Below are 23699 nucleotides of genomic sequence, written 5' to 3'. Positions count from 1 at the left end.
TCTGTTCTTTCTGGTAAGAGCTGTCAGTGGGGAGGCTATCCTGGAGAAGACCTCTACAAACTTTCTGTAATATCCTGCTAATCCCAGAAAGCTCCTGATTTCGCTGGCGTTCTTAGGTCTCTTCCAGTTACTTACTGCTTCTATCTTGCTGGGATCTACCATAATACCATCCTTTGAGATGATGTGACCCAGGAAGGACACCTGATCTAACCAAAATTCACATTTCGTGAACTTGGCATATAGCTGGTTCTGCTGAAGGGTCTGCAATACTAGTTTCAGGTGCTCTGAATGTTCTTCCTGAGTTCCTGAATAGATAAGAATGTCATCGATAAACACAATAACAAACTTATCTAAATACTCCCTGAATACTCTGTTCATGAGATCCATGAATGTAGTGGAGCATTGTCACGCCAAAGGGCATGACTACGAACTCGTAGTGTCCGTACTGGTTCCGAATCTTGTCTTGGGTATATCCTCTTCTTTAACCTTCACCGATGATAGTATGATCCGAGATCTATCTTAGAGAACACTGCTGCTCCCTTCATCTGGTCGAGTCATCGATTCCGGGAAGGGATACTGTTCTTGATCGTGACTTGGTTCAGTTCCGCTATGTATGACGCATGCTTCCATCCTTCTTCTTCACGAACAATACAAGCGCCTCCCATGGCGAGTGACTCGGGGATGAAACCCTTGTCGAGCGGCTCAGAATTGCTCCGAAGTTCCTTGGCTCTGAGCCATGCGATAAGGCGCTTTGGAGATAGGATTTGTACCAGAATGAGCTCTATCTCAAAGTCAATCTCCTGTCTGGTGCTAAGCCCGGTAACTCTTGAGGGAAGGCTGGCGAGTAGTCACATACGACTCGAACCTCTGCTAGTTGGTTCTTGTCTGGTGGCGTTGACTACATGTGCTAGGAATCTTGTACATCCCGAATCCAGTTTCTGTGCTTTCATAGTGAGAGAAGCTTCTTGGCCTTTCTCTTTGGTTCCCCGCTGTATTCAAATTGCACTGCCGCTTCAGGTTGGAAGATGACTTTCTGTTTACACTCTATGGTAGCACCGTACTTGATCGAAAGTCCATTCCAAAGATAACGTCATAGTCGGTCATCTCTAGCACTATCGGATCACAAAAGAGCTATAATGACCGACACTGCTCGGAGCCAGTGCGTGGATGCCATGATCTCTCCTGAAGGTAGTGCCATCAGACCACTGAGTACCTCCGAGGGTATTTCTAATTTTTGGCGAACATCCGGCTATATATGAATGGGTTGCCCGATCAAATAGAATAGCATTATCTTTGAAAATGCTAATCGACTGTGACAACCGCCGAGGCATTGCTCGTCCTCTCGTGAGTGAGTAGATCCTCGCATTCGCCTGGAGGGGCTTCTAATCGCCCTGGGCGATAAGTGGACCTTCTAGAGTGGCTGCATCTGATATAACTGTGGCCTGCATACTGAATCTGCTGTGGCTGAGGAAGACCGGTCTTGTTCGGGCACTGCTTGGCCATGTGCCCTTCTTGTCCACATTCAAAGCATCCTCGTGTGCCCTTGCGACAAACCCCTGGGTGGAATTTCCCACAAGTAACACACTTTGGATAACTGGGTCGCTTGCTAGATGGTCCTCCTTTTGGGTCACTTCCTGATTTGCGCTTGCTGTTGGAGTTCCCTTTCCAGTTAGAGCTGTGGACTTGCTATTTCTGAGTGTGAGAGTTTCCTTGGCCTTTGGACTCTGAGGAGACTTGCTTCTGCTGCTTTATGCTGTTCTGGTAATGCTCTGTGGTCAAGGCACTGCTCACTAACTCCTCTGTGATTTGTGGCCTATGTATGCCACTAGCCACGTTCACTGCTATCTCTGGCCTCAGCATCTTGAGCATCAACCGAATTCGTTCCTTCTATGTGCTAACTAGCTCCGGGCATAGACGAGCCAACCTGTTGAATTTCTTCACGTCTTCCTCAACTGAAAGTTTGCCCTGACGAAACTCAGTGAACTCGTCATAGTGGCAGTTTGTAACCCGTATGTGAAAGAACTCCTCAAAGAATTTCTTCTCAAAGTCAGCCCATGACATCTGGTTCACTGGGCGCTTCGTTCTGATTCTTTCCCACCACATGCGTGCGTCTCCTGTCAGGCAGAAGGAGGCACATTTCACCTTCTCGTGTTCTGGCCAGTCCAGAAGCTCCATCGTGCTCTCCAGTGTTTTGAACCAGGCTTGTGCATCCCATGGTTCACTAGTGCCTAAGAAGTTCTCTGGCTTGACTCGCTGCCACTGGATCAGATAGGCTTCCTTTCTTGGCTCAGCTGCTGGGGCTGCTGATGCTGGTGCTGGTGGTTGGTGGAACCTCTAAGACTACCGGAGTCGTCAAATTCGGTTCCGGGGTGTGTTCTGCTGATTAGCTTTTAAGGTGGCTATTTCTATTGTTCAACTAGTCCACAGAATCGAGCCACTAATCTTGTAAGATCTGGCGGAGGCACCGAATCACGCCTCTTCTTTGGGGCTCGAGCTAGTGCCCTTCAAGTCGTCCTCGTGCCATTTCTAAGGACATAGAGAACAAAACATAACTAAGGTAATTACGGTTATATAACTACCGATATCATGTTTAAAACTATCACATACTAACAAGCGATAGGCATATAAACATGAACTGTAACTAGAAAGCAAGAACAATAAAGAGGAGAGGTATTCTTACTTGGAAGGCTGCGGGTTCAATGCTGATGTGTGTGTAGGAAGTATGGAACACCGCTCGATACCACTAGTAACGACCCACCTTCTAGGTATTGGCTGTAAGGCCGGTCGCTAAAATACTGTCCGGAAAGCTAGGCTAATTAAAATTTTCCTCTACTAATGACGGATACAATCGATAAGAAAGGTCTAAAGACCTTCTTTGCTGGTATACATATACTAAGGAGGAAACTGAACATCCCAACCGAGCTAGGGACTAGAAACTAAACTTCCCAACCACCTACACCCTCCGGATCGATCCACGGACCGATCGGCTGATACATCGCTCTGTCCCCAGCTGGATCGGTCGGCAGACCGATCCAGGTGTGGCTGGATCGGTCGGCAGACCGATCCAGGTATGTCTGGATCACTGACCGATCCAAGAGGATACAGTAGCATATTGTATCTGTCTGGATCGGTCGGCTGACCGATCCAGCGGCACAATCTACACTCTGATCGGTCTGTAGACCGATCAGAGTTCTGATTTCAGCCCTGAACTCTGATTTCAGCACTTTGGCGTGCCAAAATCTCACACAACAATTCTAAAATCAATGGAAATACATTCTAACAACTATTAACCAGCATTCTAACATAATTACTAACAAACTAAACTTGGCATACTACATAGTGCATGATTTACTATTTCATAACACTTAACAACCAAAACTGAATAATGAAACTAAAAACGCAAAGTGCTAATACTGAAGTAAAACTGTTTAGATCCCAAAGATCTTTATTCCAACTCCTGCCCACACACATCTTGATAGCATTGCCCTCCAGCCTCTGCTACTGATCCACTTTTCCTTTACCTTTATCTGCAGTATAAGAAAAGTAGTATCTATAAGCTAAAAAGCTTAGTAAGAAACCATCTACCTCACAAAACATGCAACGATGCAAATATGATTTTAAATCATGCTGTTTAAAACATATGCTGGATATACTGAATAAACTAAGCATGGCATGGCATATAAGCATTCAATCATGGCATATCTAAAGCTGAACATAAAGTCATCATGCATATTCACAGGGAAAAACTAAGCTGATACTAAAAACTGAGCTACGCTAATACTGAGCTACTGCTAGAACTGTACTGAATTCACGAACTAATTTGTGAAAGGTTGAAAACCGTATACATATAATAAGTGAAAATACTAAACATGCTGCTGAGGGGCCCGGCTATGCGCGCATCTCTAACTAGACCCGGGGTTGCAAGTCCCGAATTTAGTAGAGCTACTAGGTTATCTAAACCTAGGGACCGACTATGGGAGCCCAGCTCAATGGATATCTAATCCAGTACAGTGCCAACTGAGTATAGCTAAACTGTTCTAAATTGCTCTTTCTAGGTTATCTGAACCTAGAGCTAGGTTGTCTGAACCTAGAGGCGACTGTGGGAGCCCACCCATTGGATCCGTAGTCCCTTATAAGCTAGAATAAACTGATTTACTAATTTAGATGCTTCTAATGCATTCAACCGTGCTAATAAAAATGCCTAAGTTGCATTCTTTTCTAAGCTGGTTATTTAATCGAACACCTAGTGCGCTTTAACTCCCCTCTCTATTAGGGAGACTACGTTTAGGCACCCAACAGCATCTAAACCTCCAACTGAAGGAGAAAAGATGTGTCCGACCCATCTAAAGGTACTCACTAAATCCCTAAACCTGCGAGGAGGGTTAAATACACTCTATGTGTCGAAAACATACGCATATAACTAAACTAATGCACAGAAAAATTACACGGTAGCTATTATACTGCAGGTGAGGGGTTTCTTACCTCCGGTTCGTAATTTCTTACGATTCTATTCGCTAGAATTCCGGTGGAGATGACCTTCTCGACGATCCGCTCACATCTTCGCGTTCCTCTCGCGGAGAAGAACCTCTTTCGTGTTGGAGTCGTCACCGGAGGATGATCCGAGAGTCCTTGGGGCTTGGGCGCCGAGAGAGGAGGAGGAAGAGGTGTGGGCGGCGGTGAGGTTTTGGAAGAGGATAGGTCACGGTGAAAATAAAATAACCTCCTCACTTGATTAATTTTCCTATTTATATTAAAGACTTAATTCGTCCAACTCCAATATAAATCTTATTGGTTCCCTTTCCTTTCAGCACGGCCCTGCTGGGTTCAACCGGTTACTAACATTATCCCTAAACCATAGGTCTCGGGTTCGATTCCCGCCTAAGCTATTTTGCGGTTCTATTTATTTTTGCTCCTTCCGCTACTCGGAAAATTCCGAAAAAATATCTAAAAATTCCAAAAAAATCGTAGAAAATTTATAATGCAGTTTCGAGAATTTTCGGGCGTTACAAGGATCATGGAGATTTCCGGTTTCCTTTGCTTATGATCATTGATCTCCTTCATGAGAAATTTACAAGGATCATTTGCTGCAGAACAATTCACGCGCCTAGAATTGATCCAAGCATCTCATTTTTTTTAAAATTTATTCCTTTAAATTGTAAATCCTAAACACACAAAATACATATATTATATATGTAACGACCCGCCTTCTACTAACTAAGCTGTAAGGTCGGACCGTCACAATATGTTGTGCTAAGCTACATCCTTGACCATCATTAAATCTAGATGCGGAAGTTGTACTAATTAAAATTTTGCTAAACTATTGTCTTTTCTTTATTCTACATGTGCTAAGGGGTGTAATCTAAACTACTCATGTCATTGTTACCTCCCCTTATGGTCATGGAACTGAACTACAGGTTTCCCAGCTGATTTTAGCCCTCCCAATCGATCCACGGATCGATTGGAATGGTCGAATCGATCCGGTGATCGATCCAGCATGATACTGTATGCGGGACTCAGGTTGGATCGATCTAGTGATCGATCCAGCACGCTACTGTGCTCGGGGCAATATTCTGGATTGATCGGTTGATCGATCCAGACTGGCCAATCGATCCAGTGATCGATCCCAGAACCTTCTGTTCGCGACAGAATTTGCTGAATCGATCGGCTGATCGATCCAGAGGCCTACTGTTCGCGAAACAAGTTGCCCAGTCGATCAACCGATCGATTGGGAAGCCCCCAATCGATCAGCTGATCGATTGGGGTTTCTGATTTCGTGCCTAAGGTCTGATTTCAGCACTATCTCGTGCCAAATCACATACAACAACTCCAATAATGACTGAGAAACATCCTAATGATAAATAACTAACATTCTAACATGACATGGTTCACTAGTTCATAGCATTTAAACATTCTAAAGAGCGTAACAAGAATAAAACTAAAGTTCCAATGTTAAAGCAAATTGCTAGGTTCCTGAGATCTTCATTCCAAGTTCCATCCACACACATCTTCATCGCATTGTCCTCCAGCCTCCGCTAGTCCATCTTTCCTTTACCTTTATCTGCAGTATAAGGAAAATAGTATCTGTAAGCTTGAGAGCTTAGTAAGAAACCATCTACCTCACTAAAACATGCATACGATGTAATTTATGATTTGAAAACATGCTATGACATGATATTCTGGTATACAACACACAGAAGACAAAAGCTAATCATGGCATACTATCACCTAAAGCATGTATAACAAAAGCTGATCATAGAGCTATCAACATAATCATAGGAAAGAGCTGAGCTGAAGCATAAACTGAGCTAAACTAAACTAAACTAAGCTAGTACTGAAGTTAAATTGTATACACAACTGATTTGTGAGTTTTTGAAAACTAATTATCATAAATAGATTAAAATACATAATAATGCTGCTGATGGGCCCGGCAACTGTACGTGCTATGCGCGCATCCCTAACTAGACCCGGGTTTGCAAGTCCCGAATTTAGTAGGGTTTACTAGGTTATCTAAACCTAGGGACGACTGTGGGAGCCCAACCCAATGGATATCTAATCCAGTACAGTGCCTCTGCTAAAATAAAATACTGAATATAGCTGAATTTTCTTATATTGCTATTTCTAGGTTATCTGAACCTAGAGCTAGGTTGTCTGAACCTAGAGGCGACTATGGGAGCCCACCCATTGGACCGTAGTCCATATAAGCTATAGTAAAACTGCATATACTAATTAAATGCTTCTATTGCATTAGGCTAAACTATTAAAATGCCTAAGTCGCATTTAAATTGTGCTGAACATATTATCGAGCACTTGGTGTGCGCTGCTGCACACCCTGTGTGCCCAAAAATCCATAAACTACTAAACTAAGGCATGCAATCACATGAGAGCTACTTATACCGCAGGTGAGGGGTTTCTTACCTCGTGCGCTAGTTTTCTTACGAATCTAGTCTCTAGTTTTCCGGTGGAGACGATCTTCTCGACGATCTTCCCGCGTCCACGTGTTCCTCTCACGAAGGAAAGCGTCCTCGTGTCGGGGTCATCGTCGAAAGGTGCTCCTAGAGCCTAGGAGCGGAACCCTAGCCTTTACTTGGTGCGCCGAGAGAGGAAAAGGAGGGAGGGGGCGGCGTGAGGTTAGGGTGAGGAGGAAAGTCACGAATAAAATCCAATAACTCTTCTTTTAATTTCCTATTTATATTAAGTGGTTAAATTCGGCCCAACTCAAATATAAATATAATTGGTTCCCTCTTCTTTCAGCACGACCCTGCTGGGTTCTCCTGGTTACTAGAGTTCACCTTTAAGTCGTAGGACCCAATAGGTCTCGGGTTCAATTCCCGCGTAGGCTATTTTCGTTTTCTATTTATTTTTGCTACTTCCGCTATTCTAAAAATTTCATAAAAATATCCTAAAATTCCAGAAAAATACTAGGATATTTCTAATAATTATTTTGAGAATTTTCGGGCATTACAATCCCCCATACATTATAAAAAATTCATCCTCGAACTTAGAATAACTCTGGGTACTTCTGTCTCATACTGGCTTCTACCTCCCAAGTTGCCTCTTCTGCTGTGTGACTGTGCCAAATAACATTTACTAACGGTACTTCCTTGTTCCGCAATTTCTTAACTGTTCGGTCTATTATCTGAATAGGCCGACTGTCATAGATGAGGTCTTCGCGGACTTGTACCAGCTGGGGCTCAATCACCTGGGTGGCATCTGGGATATGCTTCTTCAGCATAGAGACATGAAATACATTATGAACAGCTGACATCTCCTAGGGTAGCTCTAGCTCATATGCTACCTTGCCAACTCTTCGGCTGATAAGGTATAGTCCCACATATCTGGGACTTAGCTTGCCCTTCTTCCCAAAACGCATTACTCCCTTCATGGGAGCTACTCTAAGGAACACTGAATCCCCAACTGAAAACTCTAAAGGTCTACGCCGTGTATCAGCATAGCTTTTCTGGCGGCTCTGAGCTGTCTCTATCCTCTGGCGGATCTGTTGTATAGCTGCTGTGGTATCTCCTACTAGATCTGTCTGGAGTTCTAGTTCTTTTTGTTCACCACTCTCATACCAGCAGATTGGAGATCTACACCTCCGCCCATAGAGAGCCTCGTAAGGTGCCATGCCGATAGTGGCCTGATAGCTGTTGTTGTATGCAAATTCTGCTAAACTCAGATATTTGCACCAACTTCCCTTGAAGTCTAGGGCACATGCTCAGAGCATATCTTCGAGTACCTGATTTACTCGCTCCGTCTGGCCATCTGTCTGAGGATGGAAAGCTGTGCTAAATTTCAACTTAGTGCCCAAAGCTGACTGTACACACTCCCAGAAGTGTGATGTGAATCGACTGTCTCTGTCTGAAATAATGGTCCGTGGGACTCCATGTAGTCTGACGATCTCCTTGAGATACAACTGAGCTAGCTGTTCCATGGAGTAGGATATCCTGATAGCTAAGATGTCATGCCCCGGAGGAGTCCCTGTCCAAAGAAATTTCGGCAGCATCTCCCCTGTACAACGGACAATCTGAAACTTTCTACATCTCATATACCTCAGCCACATGCGGCTGGAATAATAACAGTAAATAAACAATCATACAAACATCCACGCAGTTATATATAATCAAACAAAGCAGTAATACTCTGACTCGAAAACCACCCTACTCAACTACACTCGTAAAACACAAATCTGACAAACTTACCTCTTCTGCCGTCCAGGAAGGCGTGAAGTAAAACATAACCAAACCATACTAAAAATCCATCAAACGATAAGAACCCATACAAGATCCATAAATAAAAACCAATACAAGACTAAGACATAGTCTGATAAAGAAAACTAAAATAACATCTCATGATCAGCAGAGGTCTAGCACTACGTGCAGTGGGGATTAGCGACTGGAACTCCCTCCTGACAGCATCAACCTGAAAATAACAACTATGGAGGTGGGGTGAGTCCAACACTCAGCAGGTACAATTGATATGCAAAGTAAAGAAATAACACCTAGCATTAATCATGCGTACAGTCTCCTGAATAAAATAAAGATAAATGCAAACCGAAGTAGACAGGAGAGAATCTGTACTAACCAAGACCCGGTATAAGGACAAACAGTCCGAAAGGTATAGAAGATCTGTATGCATGTCAAACATAGGTATCCAAACAATATGCAGCATATAAATGCAGCAAACACAATCATAAACAATAAATGCATCATGCATATGATGCCAATGTCATGGTCACCCCTGACTCCAGTCAGCCAACTCACAACAAAAGTGGGACCGAGTGGGTAGGGCTGTGATGACCGTGCACTCTGCATCACTACCCCTGATGAGTGACCGAGTGGACGGGATACTGTCGGAGTACACACATACTCCTACCCCAAATCATAAATGGGGGAGCGCAATGCTCTCATCTCCCGGTACACTATGACTGGGAGGGATCTCTAACGTGCTACACGTTACGTCACACTACCCATGAGCGGACCAACGGAGCACCGGAAGAGTCAAACTGACGTGCTACCACGCTGTGTCACGCTACCCATGAGCGTCACAACGGAGCACCGATCAGTGATGAAAACTGGCAAAGTGCTCGACAATAATGGAGCAATCTCTCACACAGCATGCAATCATGCGAATGGTGTATGTCATTAAGCATGGTAATATGCTAAATCAATCTCTGGACATATAATAATGTGCACCAAAGTAAATAAATCATATCAAGGTATACTGATCAAATAAGGTATCAAACCTAGGTCCTGACATGGTAAAACATGGTTATATCACTACCCATGAGCATGTGAAATCAGATAGGTATCCATACGAGATGCAAACAAACAATCAATCAAGCAGGTAACATGTATCGGGCAGTGATTAACCGAAACAAATAAGAAAACACAATTAATGCAAACTGTTAATTTCACTACTAAGCATATCAAAGACAATAAGTCAAAAGTACCCGCCTCCGATAAAAGAAAGGTACAATCCGGTAATCAAGATACTCGTCGAGATACCGTCCCGAATCAAAGTCCTGTGTCGAACATATAGATATATTTTATTTAGCTACAATTCAAATGAATTTAAATAGCTTAATAAAATCCACGAACTAAATCAGGGAAAACCGTAATTAACATAACCAATTGCCTACCCAAAATTAAATCTAACCATTGACTAAGATTAATGGTCTTAACCCTAATCGTTCCATTAGATTCATTTAAAACCAACTCAATCTACAACAAGGATCCGCCATCAATGTATCATCCTATAACCAAATTAGATACGTATCAATTCATACATAAAACACATTTTCACCTCAAATCACAGCTGGAGAAGATTCGCTGTTGCAGCACAGTAGATGAAGTTGCTGCCAATAATCCTATCAGGAGCGAGGTGGAACCGTTGCCTAGAAAGTCAGCCCTTTCAAATCAGCACCTAGACAAATCAAACGTCTAATTCACAGTGTGTACATGCTCAACCATGCAAGACCAAATCAAGGCTCACCTTGGGGGTCTGATCACCTTACTCACTGTCTGCACTTCACAGCAACCCGAGGCTGAGATCCAGCGCTGGAAGGGCAGTGTAGCGCAAAGGGAAATAGGGGCACAGAGAAGAAGAAGTCGGCGTCGGCACCACTTCAAGAAGTAGGCAGTGGCTATGGCTGAGGAATGCAAACCTGTGGCCACCGGAGAGAGATGGTGGTCGTGGGTTTCCGGCTAGGGCACGCGGCTGGACGAGGGCAGAGGGTGTCGGAGGAGAGGAAATCAGCGTCAGGGCTCGCTACACTGTGGTGGTCAATGCTGGGACACCAGAGGTGAGGCGCTGCTCTGTGCGTCGCCAGCGACAGTGGCGTCGGGTCGGAGTGGCGGCGACACTGCTAGGGATCGGCGCCGGTTAGGGCTAGGAGTCAGCGACGGGGAAGAAGAAGGGAAGAGGGAGCGCGGAGAAAAGAATCGGGCACGCACAGTATGAGGAGGAAAAGAAAATAAATAAGAAAAAGAGAAAATAAATAAATAAATAAATCTTTTCCTCACTTAAATGGGTAGCCTAAACAGGCTTTCCCGGAACCCAAATTTTATCCCTGTTACCTCATCCATACGAGCTCCAAAAAATTCCAGAAAAATTTCCAAAAATTTCCAAAAATTCTATTATTAATATTCGCCTATTTTCAGTATTTTACATTCTCCCCCACTAATAAAAATTTGGTCCCCAAATTTCATTATCTACCATCAGCGAACACTAACAACAGGTAAAGCGTATAAATGCTGAACGGTGAATAAATCACATACCTCAAGTGAAAAGGTGGGGATATCGAACTCGGATCGTATCCTCGAGCTCCCAAGTAGCCTCCTCATCCGAATGATGCTGCCATCCGACTTTAACCAGCCGGATAGTCTTGTTCCGCAACGCTTTTCGGTCGAGAATCCGTCTCGGAACCTCCTCATATGTAATGTCAGGTTGAACCGGAATTCTGTCAGCACATGTGTCGGGTCATGTACGTATCTCCTCAACATCGATACATGGAACACATCGTGAACGCCTGCCAGGGACGGTGGTAGTGCCAGTCGGTAAGCTACCGCTCTGATCCTCTCCAAGATCTCGAAAGGGCCAATGTACCGCGGAGCTAGCTTACCTCTGAGGCCAAATCTCTTCACCCCTTTCGTGGGTGAAACTCGTAGAAATACATGGTCGCCAACTGAGAACTCTAGTGGTCTGCGTCTCCGATCAGCATAACTCTTCTGGCGGTCCTGCGCCTTTGACATCCTCCGTCTGATAGTACGGACCAACTCTACATCCTACTGAACTCTATGAGGTCCCAACAGCTGGGCCTCTCCAACCTCATCCCAGAGGACAGGTGTCCGACAAGGTCTACCATACAACGCCTCAAACGGTGCCATCTGGATAACCGAATGGAAGCTGTTGTTGTAAGCAAACTCTACTAATGGCAGATGGTCCTCCCAACTGCCTCCGAAATCCATAACACATGACCTCAGTAGATCCTCTAAAGTCTGAATGGTCCGCTCTGACTGTCCATCCGTCTGTGGATGGAAAGTTGTACTAAAACGGAGCTGTGTGCCCAAGGCCTGCTGCAAACTCTGCTAGAAACGAGACGTGAACCGTGGATCTCTATCCGAAATGATACTCAACGGAACACCATGTAGTCTGATAATCTCCCGACAATACAGATCTGCCAATCGATCCAGGGGATCAGTCCTCCGAATCGCTAAAAATGCGCGGATTTGGTTAATCGATCAACGATTACCCAAATCGCGTCGTGACCTCGTCGTGTCCTCGGCAACCCAACCACAAAGTCCATGGTAATGTGATCCTACTTCCACTCAGGAATAGGAATCCGCTGAAGTAATCCTGCAGGTCTCTGGTGCTCAGCCTTCACCTGCTGACAAACAAGACATCTAGCTACAAAATCCGCGATGTCTTTCTTCATGCCGTTCCACCAATAGGAGCGCCTCAAGTCTCGATACATACGGGTCCCACCTGGATGGATCGTAAATCGAGAACGGTGAGCCTCCTGAAGTAGCTCCTGTAAGACCGGATGAGACTGAGGTACGCATAATCTACCTCGGAAGTATATAACACCCTCCTCGTCTCGTGTGAACTTGGTCTGCTGCCCGGAAGCTATCTGACTGCTAATGAACTGCAAATGCTGATCTCCAGCATGTGCCTCTCGGATCTTCATCCTGATCGATGACTGAGCAACCATGGTAACAAGAATACCCTGCTCTGTCGGTCCCTGCTCCTCAAGATCTAACTCAGAGAAACCCTAAATCAAGTCTGTGACCACAACTCGGTGGCAAGCTAAAGTCCCTCCGAACTTCCTGCTGAGTGCATCTACAACCACATTAGCTTTCCCCGGGTGGTAGCTAATGGTACAATCATAGTCCTTCAGGAACTCCATCCATCTCCTCTGTCGGAGATTAAGTTCCTTCCAAGTAAACAGATATTTGAGACTCTTATGGTCAGTGAGAATCTCAAATGTAACGCCATATAAATAATGTCACCAAATCTTCATGGCAAACATAATGGCGACTTGCTCTAGATCATGTACAGGGTAGTTCTTCTCATGATCCTTCAACCGACGAGAAGCATAGGAGACTACCATATCGTGTTGCATCAGAACAGCGCTCAAACCCTGAATAGATGCGTCGGTGTAGAGGACATATCCGTCCTCTCCAGAAGGTAAAACCAAAATCAGAGCTGACACTAGTCTCCTCTTCAGCTCCTAGAAGCTGGTCTTGCCATCCTCAGTCCAAGTGAACTTCACGCCTTTCCTGGTCAGGCATGTAAGTAGCATAGCAATCCGTGAGAAACCCTCAACGTATCTCCGGAAATATCCAGCCAAACAAAGGAAGTTGCGAGCCTCTTCTATAGACTCTGTCTACTCCCAACGGTAACAACCTCGATCTCCTGGTTACTAGAGTTCACCTTTAAGTCGTAGGACCCAATAGGTCTCGGGTTCAATTCCCGCGTATGCTATTTTCATTTTCTATTTATTTTTGCTACTTCCGCTATTCTAAAAATTCCATAAAAATATCCTAAAATTCCATAAAAATACTAGGATATTTCTAATAATTATTTTGAGAATTTTCGGGCGTTACAATATACCCCATGGGTACTTAAAATTTTTTAATTTTAATTTTTTTTAGCTTGAACACTATAATCCAACTCCTAAACCCTAAAGTTTAAATCTAATCGGCTTAACTCAGGAGCTAAAAGAAATAAATTTTAAAAAATAAATCTAATATAAGATGGGCACCTATATATTTATCGTTCGCGGTGAAACAGTCCACAACTCTGTTGTCGGGCTCATAGATTAGGATAGCGAAAATTGTCGACAGAATAACTTTTCCGTCGGTATATATTTACCTACGGAACTAGTTATTCCATCGGTAAATGTACCGACGGAACAGTAATTCTGTCGAAGTATAATTTTCCGACGAATTTTACACCGAATCTTTATTTTTCGTCGGTAAATGCCTCTACCGACAGAACTACGACGAAATATTCCGTCGGTAATGCTGTTTTTTTTGTAGTGGAACAGTCCACAACTGTGTTGTCGAGCGCATAGAATTGATCCAAACGCCCCAATTGAAATACATGTGTTATTTTATTTTATTTTTTTAAGCTCCGATTTTAAACTAATTAGATTTTACCTTTAGTGTCTATATATGTTAAATTATAATGTTCAAATTAAACAAAATTAGATACTCACGGGTATAATATATATATATATATATATAGGATATTTTTTAGCTCCGATTTATGGATTTTTTTAATTTTAAAAAATAAATAAAATTGAGACGCCTTGATCAATTCCAGGTGCCTCTACCAATCAGGCACGAACGATCGCATAACATACTATACACACATGGATGCTAGCCTAGGCGACATTCGTGGGCAGCACATAGCATCAGCGAAATACGAATTTTTTTAGCTCCACTTATGTCAATAAGAGTTTGTCTTTTGAGTGTAGGATTTGGATTATAGTATTAAGCATAACAAAAAATTAAATTTAAAAAACAAATTGGATACTCAAGAGATGTGCAGAGTAAGGTATGCAGAATATCTAAACTATATTTATAGTGTTTTGTTATCATGCACACCAATGTATACGCAAATCATGATCATTTAGGGTGTGTTTTGTTGGAGGTATTCTCGATAACCTTGGTTATCGATCCAAGATCATCAACGAAAACCTGATAAAAAAAATGTTCACTTTTTTAACCTAAACTCTAAAAAAAATTAACACTGTAAAATACCGGAAAATAGGCGAATATTAATTGAAATTTTTGGAAATTTTTCAGGAATTTTTCGGAGCTCGTATGGACGAGTTAATAGGGATAAAAACGGGGCCCGGAAAAGCCTGTTTAGGCTACCCCGTTTAAGCGAGGAAATGTTTATATTTACATTTCCTTTTCCTTTTATTTTTTTCTTTATTTTCTTTTCTTCTCCCCTGCCGAAACTCTCACCCAACCCTTCTCGCGCCGACGCCTCCCCTCGCGCCTCTTTCTGCCCTAACCGCCGGCCACGGTGGTTACCTTCTCCCTCTCCTCGCCAGCGACGCTCCTCTTCACTGCCGTCGGGATGCCAAGCACCACAGCACACAGCCGACGCCGCCGGAGTACTGCCGACCCAGCGACGCCGTCCTTGTGCCCTAGTGAGCCGCGAGCCTCCATTTTGTTCTTATCTCCCGAGCCCTCACAGCACTGACGATCTTCCTTCCTGCGACGCCAATCGCCGGCAGCGCATGTCATCCGCCTCGGTGCCCTAGCATCTCCGCCGGCCAATTTCTTCTCTGCCGTAGTCGTCTCCACAACCACCACCTATTCGACCGATTTCTGTGCCCTAGTTTTGGGTTCACAGTCGTTCACGCCGAAGACTTTCTTCTCCTCTCTTCTGTCGATGCTATCTTCACCGGCCGACGAGAGCCAACCGAGGGTAGTCGTTTCTCTACAATGGTTCTCCTCTGATAACCTCTGTTCCAGCCACAATAGCGTGCCCTAGTCGATCTTGGGAGGTCACAGATTGGTGAGGAAGTGGGGCTATAGTGTTATTTGATCAGCAATAGAGGACCTTAGTCCACAGAGGTGAGGACTGTGAATTGAAGGAAGAAGTACAGCGGGTTTTTGTGTGCTGTAGATCAAGATACAATTGCTTGTTCAAATTCGACAGCAAGCAACCTTTCACCACAGTCACTTAGCTGTGAATTCAGGTAAGATACTGGGTTTTGGTCTTAGTAGTAGATCTTAGTGTAGTTTGATTATTTTAGATCGTGAGACATGCTGTCGAGAATTTGATATCTTACTGTAAGAACTCCTGATTGATTTATTTTGGGATTTGTTTTCTTCTGGATAGCAGTGGGCGATTGGTTCGAAGTTGTTGGATTCCAGCCACCACAACACAGAATGGCTGGTTATTTTCTTGAACACCATTTTGATTAGATCAGTGTAAGTGTTTTCGGCCAATGAATTTCTGTTATGTAGATTGGATTGTTAGTTGTGTTAGAAAGAGATGTTTATGTAGGTTGATTAGGATTTTATCCAATTGGTCGTTGAGATTTTATTTAGCTATTCGTTGAGTTCTAGATGAATAAATGTATGTATATCGTTTGACACAGGACTTTGACGCGAGACGAGTATCTCGGAGTCAGAATTTGGACCTTTCTTTTGTCAGAGGTGGGTACTTTGACTTATGTCTTTGATATGCATAATAATATGTTTAACATATAGCAGTGATTGTGTAATCATTTTGTTTCGGTTGGTCACTACATGATAGTTACATGGTTGCTTGTTTATTTATTCTGCACTGCATATTATTTACCTGATCATATATGCTTTAGGTAGTGACCCAACCACATGCTATGTTATCTTGATGCCCTATCTGATTTCTGTAACTTCTATCTGATACATCTTCCAGTGGTACACACTTTGTATTATTTATATGGTCATTACTGTGTTATTCATGAGATTGCCATGCTTAGTGTCATGCATCATGATTGCATGCTGTGCAATTGTCGGCTCCACGATGGTTGAGCCCATCGCCAGTTACATGTACTGCACACACCACCACCCATGGATTAGTGGTATATCAGGAAGGTGTGTGTCGGTTCTGCTGTTTGGCTCCGTTGGTCAGGTGACTCAGCGTGGTAGCCGGCAGTTAGTTCCGCTCTGTTTGGCTCCGTTGGCATTTAGTGTAGCAGCGTGGTAGCCGGCAGATGGTGGACTCTGTTTGGCTCCGTTGGTCAGATGACTCAGCGTGGTAGCCGGCAGAGATATCCTCCCCGTCATCGTGTACCGGGAGTTGAGAGCATTGAGCTCCCCCATTTATGATTTGGGGTCAGAGGACAGGAGTACTCCGACAACATTCTGTCCACTCGGTCGCTCATCAGGAGCAGTGATGTCAGAGTGCACGGTCACCATATGCATTTATTGCATTTATTGTTTTGTGATGGCTGCATTTACTTGCTGCATTTATATGGATGCATATGATTGACATGCATACAGGATTATGACTTCCACGGTCTGACGACCCTGTTACCTTTGTACTTTGATCCCGGTTAGTACATTTATCTCCTGATTTCGTTTCAGTTGCATTTATCCTTCTCGTATTCAGGAGACTATACACATGATTGGTGTTGTCTGTTATTTGTTTTATTATACATATCAGTTGTACCTGCTGAGTGTTGGACTCACCCCGCTTCCATTGTTGATATATTTTCAGGTTGAGGCTGTCCGGAGCAGTTCCAGTCGCTGGTCCCCATCTGCTGGTTTTGAGTTGTTATTTTATTTTAGCTTTTCTCTATCAGACTTTGTTTTAGTCTTGTTTTGGATTTTACATATGGATATTGAATGGAATCCTTCCGTTTGATGGACTTTTGGTATGATTTGGATTTTATTCTACTACATGCCTGCCTGGACGGCAGAAGAGGTGAGTTCGTCAGATTTGAGCTTTACGAGTGTAGTTGAGTAGGGTGGATTTCGAGTCAGAGTACTATTGTTTGTGATTACTATTATTAATTGCGTGGTTGTGACAGCCAGAGACTGAATATCTATATAAACTGCGTGGTGATTATTTTTATTTATTATTATAATTCCAGTCGCCTGTGGCTGAAGTATATGTGTTATGTAGAAGTTTCAGATTGTCCGCCGTACAGGGGAGATGCTGCCGAAATTTCTTCGGACAGGGACTCCTCTAGGGCGTGAAAATTTAGTGGTATCATAGCAGGTATACGATACTTGCTATGTGTTCTGGATTTTTGAGATTTATCTGATACCAATTTATTTGGTATCAGAACGTAAGTTTTACGATCTTTGTTTCGTATTTTGGGACATTTGGGATAACCTGATACCAATTTATTGGTATCAAAGCGCCAAGGTTTGGCGATACTTGTTTTGATTTTCGTGTTGCAGATTTTCGAGATTTGGCTTATTGGTATCAGAGTAGGTTGTGATACCTGCTTTTGGTATTCTGAATTTTTGGGTTAGCCCAAGTTTGCGAGACAAACTGGGTAGTTATTTTGGAGTGCAGGGATTTTTCCATTAGGTATATGTTTTGGACTTCCGTTTCAGATTTATATGGATTTCCGGTGATTTTCATGTTCGGAATTTTGAGGTCAGAAGTTGGGGACTGGACAGCAATGGAACATCTCCAGACGGCATATAGGTATGATGTTTAATTTTATAGTTTATGACAGGTATTAGCATTTTTTTTATTTAGTACCTGTTTGGTTGTTGTAGCACATATTACATGTGATGGATTAGCCATTGAGCATGGTTGACCTTAATAGAGATCAAGGATTATAGTCTCTGGTGATTTTTCTTATCATACCATCAGTAGTTTTAGCTTCTGTTACTACTCGTAGGAGATGGAGGCACATACCAGCCTCTGCTATTGTTAGCTGGGTAGTGGATAACTATTTTTGATGATCTATTATTTGGGTTGTCGTTGATGGTGACATAGTGAGTGTCATGTATGATATGCACAGGTTTGATGATTATAGTTGGTGATCAGATATAGATCGGGTGCTAGAGAGTTTACGATTGAGTGTGCCTATGAATTTTAATAAATCTAGTTAGTTGTGGTTAGTTAACAGGATAATAAAATTGATATTTGCTTCCTCTGATATGGGACTATGTGGATAAATAATGAGTTGATGTTTTGAAGGTTAACTTGCTCTCATGGGGAGTAGAGAATTATTCATCTGATATTATATGGGCTGATATTTTTGGAGGATAAAAAAAAATGAGAATGGATTGATGATCTTGAATTCTGACTTTTTATTTTGGGTTGTACACATTTATACATATGGTATTATGTGGGTTGACATTCTCTAGTTTGAGTTGATGTAATTAGTGTTGAATTGACCCATAAACTGATTTAGTTATTAACAATGTAGTATACCATTTTATCTTAGTTAATTTTTATCAGTAAATATTGATTTACTCTTATTAGATCCGTCAGTAGAAGACTGATTTACGTTTGTCGAGTTGGGTAGTCATGGTTTGATATACCTTAGTTGCTTGTGGAGGATTAAGGTATTCTTGATTAGTTAGTAGATGAATGATTTAGTTTTGTTGGTTGATCAGTAGAGGATTTCCATACTCTATTTTTTTGGAGGTTCGAACCTTTAGGTTATTTGTGCTTAGTTATGTGTCTAGAGCACATTTGAGTACATGTTTTGTACTGACGTGGAAAGGACTGATTTAGCCATATACCATTGTCGGCTTGGATAGTTTATAGAGTATCGATGTGTCCTATTCCATGAAGACGTTGACCATAGACTGTATATACCCGGTTGGATGACTCAGAAAGTGCATTGGGATATGTGACCCCGCTGATGTAAGGAAGTGTAGAGCTAATTGCTTAATACTTATGGGATACAATCGTTACTAGTGTATACTGGGAGAGTACATTTGGATTTAAAATGATAAAATTTTCCCCATTAGATATAGTCTTGGTAGTGTAAGACATTGACTTGCAATGTTATACCATGGTGTGTATATCTTTCTTGTCCGATATTAGTTCCTTTGAACCTAGAGCAGGGTTGTTACTGGATGATTAGGCTGCTTTATTTTGGGTTGCTTTTGATTGATGTATTCATGCTTGATACATATGCATGAATTTTGTTTAGATATACCCGTAAACCATGAGTGTTGGTAGCATAAGGTTGGTCTCTTTGATTGAGCTGGTATGCTGATTTTGCATATCTATATTGCATGTATATTATGATTGTTATGTGTTGTAGAAGTCCTATGGTAGACTGCCCATTTGCGAGTTGTATATGTATCCATGTTCTGATATGGTTTGTAGGTTCTTTGTGGATCATGGTTATGTAGTTCGATGTATGTATCTGAATGTATTATTGAAGATATCTTGTCGATTAAATCCGAGTTGTGGTATAAGTACATCTGTGGCGTTTTGATGGAGGTATTTTGTCGATTTAATCTGAGTCGTGATATGTACAACATGTGTTTGGTGTGGTATCTGAGGTATCTTATTGATTATATTTGATTTGTGGATGCACTTGTCGATTAGGCTTTGTTGGAAGTATTACGTTGATTATACTCTTGGCATAGGTGTATATATGCCATGTGAGGTTGTTTGAGGTGTATTGTCGATTATACCTATGTTGATATATGCACACGGGTTCGGTAGGTATTGTTGGAGGTATCACACTGATTTATACCTGTGTGTGTGAGTTTGGTGTATAATTATTGGAGGATTATGTTGATCATACATATGTTGTGTGAGCAAGTGTGCCAGGTGTATTCTTGGTAGCAGCATGATTCTACTTATGTTGAATGCAGGATGTAGAGTGTCTGCATTATGTCATTTGTTGGATTACCCTGTCAACCCATTTTCTTATCAGTGGGTGACTCACTACGATGTTGATATATTTGACGATGGGTTTGATTTGATTGCTGGATTGTTATACCTTTGGCTGCCGATATGTGGTTGAGTGATCTAGTGCAGCCTCTAGTTGGATAGTTAAGTGCCTTGGACATTTATGGATCGGTTGTGGTGGAGCGGAGCTCCCACATATTATTGTTGGCTTGTGATGGAGCATTGCTCCTATATTTATTGCAGATACATATTTCAGATTATTTGTGGTGGAGTGTTGCTCCCACATATGTGGTATTTCCTGTGATGGAGCGTTGCTCTCATACTGGAGGATTTATTCTTGGTGATTTATGTTGTTGATGATCAGATTTTCGATTTATTATCTGAGACCTTATGGATAGGAATGTCTGTGATACGAACATTATGTGTCTTTGTTTTTGCCATATGGGCTTACAGTGCCTTAGATGTTCTCAAGGACTTGATGATTCTGGTATGTCGAGGATGTTTGGATCGGTTTTCATTGTCTTTGTTGACGATGTTGTGATCTATATCGGATCCGCGGTGAGTCACGCACATCATCTTTGCATAGTTCTAGAGATGTTTAGATGGAAACGTCTAGATGTGAAGATCAGTAGTACGTATTTTGGTTGTCTTCTGTGAGATGTTTGAGACACACGGTCACCAGTAGGAGTATACCGTGGTTCCACAGGAGATCGAGGTTGTTACCGTTGGGAGTAGACGGAGTCTATAGAAGAGGCTCGCAACTTCCTTTGTTTGGCTCGATATTTCCGGAGATAAGTTGAGGGTTTCTCATGGATTACACGCCTGACCATGGAAGGCGTGAAGTTTACTTGGACTGAGGATTTCAAGATCAGCTTCTAGGAGCTGAAGCGGAGATTAGTGTCGGCTTCGATTTTTAGTTTTCATCTTCTGGAGAGGACGGATTTGTCCTCTCCATTGACGCGTTTCTACAGGGTATGGGTGTTGTTCTGATGTAGTACGGTAGAGTATTCTCATATGTTTTTCGATAGTGGAAGGAGCATGAGAAGAAATACCCAGCTCATGATCTGGAGTTGATCGTTATTATTTTTGCCATGAAGATTTGGCGGTAATACCTGTATAATATTACATTGAGATTCGCACTGACCATCAGAGTCTCAAATATCCGTTCATTCAGAATGAACTTAATCTTCGACAGAGGAGATGGATGGAGTTCCTGAAGGATTATGAGTGTACCATTAGTTATCACCCGGGAAAAGCTAATGTGGTTGCCGATGCACTTAGCCAGAAGTCCAGAGGGACTTTAACTTGCTACCGAGTTGTGGTTATAGACTTGATTCAGGGTTTCTCTGTGTTAGACCTTGAGGAGCAGGGACAGACCGAGCAGGGTAGTCTGGTTACCATAATTTCTCAGTCGTCGATCAGGATGAGAATCCGAGAGGCCCAGTTGTTGGGACCTCATAGAGCTCAGCGAGGCAGAGTGGTCCTTATTATCGGACGGAGGATGTCAGAGGCATAAGACTTGTAAAATACCGGAAAAATAGGAAATATTAATAAGGGATTTTTCTGGAATTTTTGGAAATTTTTCGGGTATTTTTCGGAGCTCGTACGGACGAGTTAACGGGGACAAAAACGGGGCCCGGGAAAAGCCTGTTTAGGTTACCCCGTTTAAGCGAGGAAATATTTATATTTACATTTCCTTATTCTTTTATATTTCTTAATTTTCTTTTCTCTACCCCGCCGAAACCTCTCGAGCGGCGATTCCTTCCCACGCGCACCCGAGCCCGCCGGCCCCGGCGGTTTCTTCCTCGCGGCGTTTGATCAAGAGCCAAACCCCTCTTCTCTCTGCGCCTTCTCCACCCGACAGCACCGCCGACGCCGTGCCCTAGCCGAGCACTGCCGACGTCGTGTCCTAGCCGACCGCTTCATTGCCGGCGATCTTCCCTGAGCCGAGCATCACGCCGGCAGCCGACCTATTGCCTTTGCCCTAGCTTGGATCGCGAGCTTCTCCGCCGCTGAGATCAGGAACGCGCCGGCGACGCTTGAGCGACCACCGACGAGTCTCCTTTCTTTCTCCTTGCGCTCATGAGGTGCCGCCGGTCACTGGAAAACCAGCGCCGTCGCCGTGCCCTAGCAGTGGTCGTTGAGGTAGCTGTTCGACCCTAATATTTGCTTTGGATATCTGGTTTGTTTGTGGTGTTGACCTTTTGATTTCATTTCGATCCGATGATGGCAGTAGATAGCGCTGTTTAGGTGGATCTGGGAATTTGGGTGTGTGGGCTGCTCTTTGGTCCAGCATCCACTCCTTTTGGCAGTAGATCAGTGTTCACGACTGTGAATTGAGGTAAGTGTAGGGATTTGATACGTGTTGTAGATAATGGATTAATTTAGGTGTGATTTGATTACATGATCATATGTAGTAATTTTGCTACGTGATGTGATGAATTAGGTTTATGTATAGAATTGGATTGGTATTGAATTTAATCCATTGCTTGTTTTGTTACATGGGATCAATTCCATTTCTAAGGAAGGATAAGGTTATTAAATAGGTTTGGAGATTTTTATTTAGTTATATAGCTAAATACATTATCTGTTTGATAACACAGGACTTTGACGCGAGACGGTATCTCGACGTTGGATTGGACATTTCTTATTTGGAGGCGGGTACTTTTGACTTTTGTTGTCTTTGATATGCTTAGTAATGGAATTAACATGTTTCATTAATTATGTTTCTTATCTATTTCGGTTAATCACTACCCAAATCTTACATGCTTGATTGATTGATTGTTTTGCATCTCGTATATTTTACTGTTTATACATCTTATAGGGGTAGTGATATGCCATGCTTGACCATGTTCAGGACCTAGGTTTTATACCTTCGTGTACCTTTGATTTGATATGATTCTTTGACCTAGGGTGCACATTTCTATATATATGGATTAGGTCGGGATGTTTATATGGTTATTGCCATGCATCATTTGCATGATTGCATGCTGTGCGATAGTCCGCTCCATTATTGCTGAGCACATCGCCAGTTACAAGGATCTGCACACACCACCACTCATGGGTTAGTGGTCGATTCAGGCAGTGTGTCGCAAGGACTCTGTTAGGCACCGTTGGTCCGCTCATGGGTAGTGTGACATGACGAGTTATCAAGCAGTTCCTCCCGTCTTTGAGTCTGGGAGTTGAGAGCATTGCGCTCCCCATCTATGATTTGGGGTAGGAGGATAGGTGTACTCGACATCCCGTCCACTCGGTCACTCATCGGGAGTAGTGACGACAGAGTGCACGTCACAGACCTACCCACTCGGCCTCACTTTGGTATGAGATGATCGTGGCGTCGGGGGTGACTAGGA

The sequence above is a fragment of the Zingiber officinale genome, chromosome 2A (genome assembly GCF_018446385.1).
Source record: "Zingiber officinale cultivar Zhangliang chromosome 2A, Zo_v1.1, whole genome shotgun sequence".
Taxonomy (NCBI): domain Eukaryota; kingdom Viridiplantae; phylum Streptophyta; class Magnoliopsida; order Zingiberales; family Zingiberaceae; genus Zingiber; species Zingiber officinale.
This window is presented reverse-complemented; position numbering follows the sequence as displayed.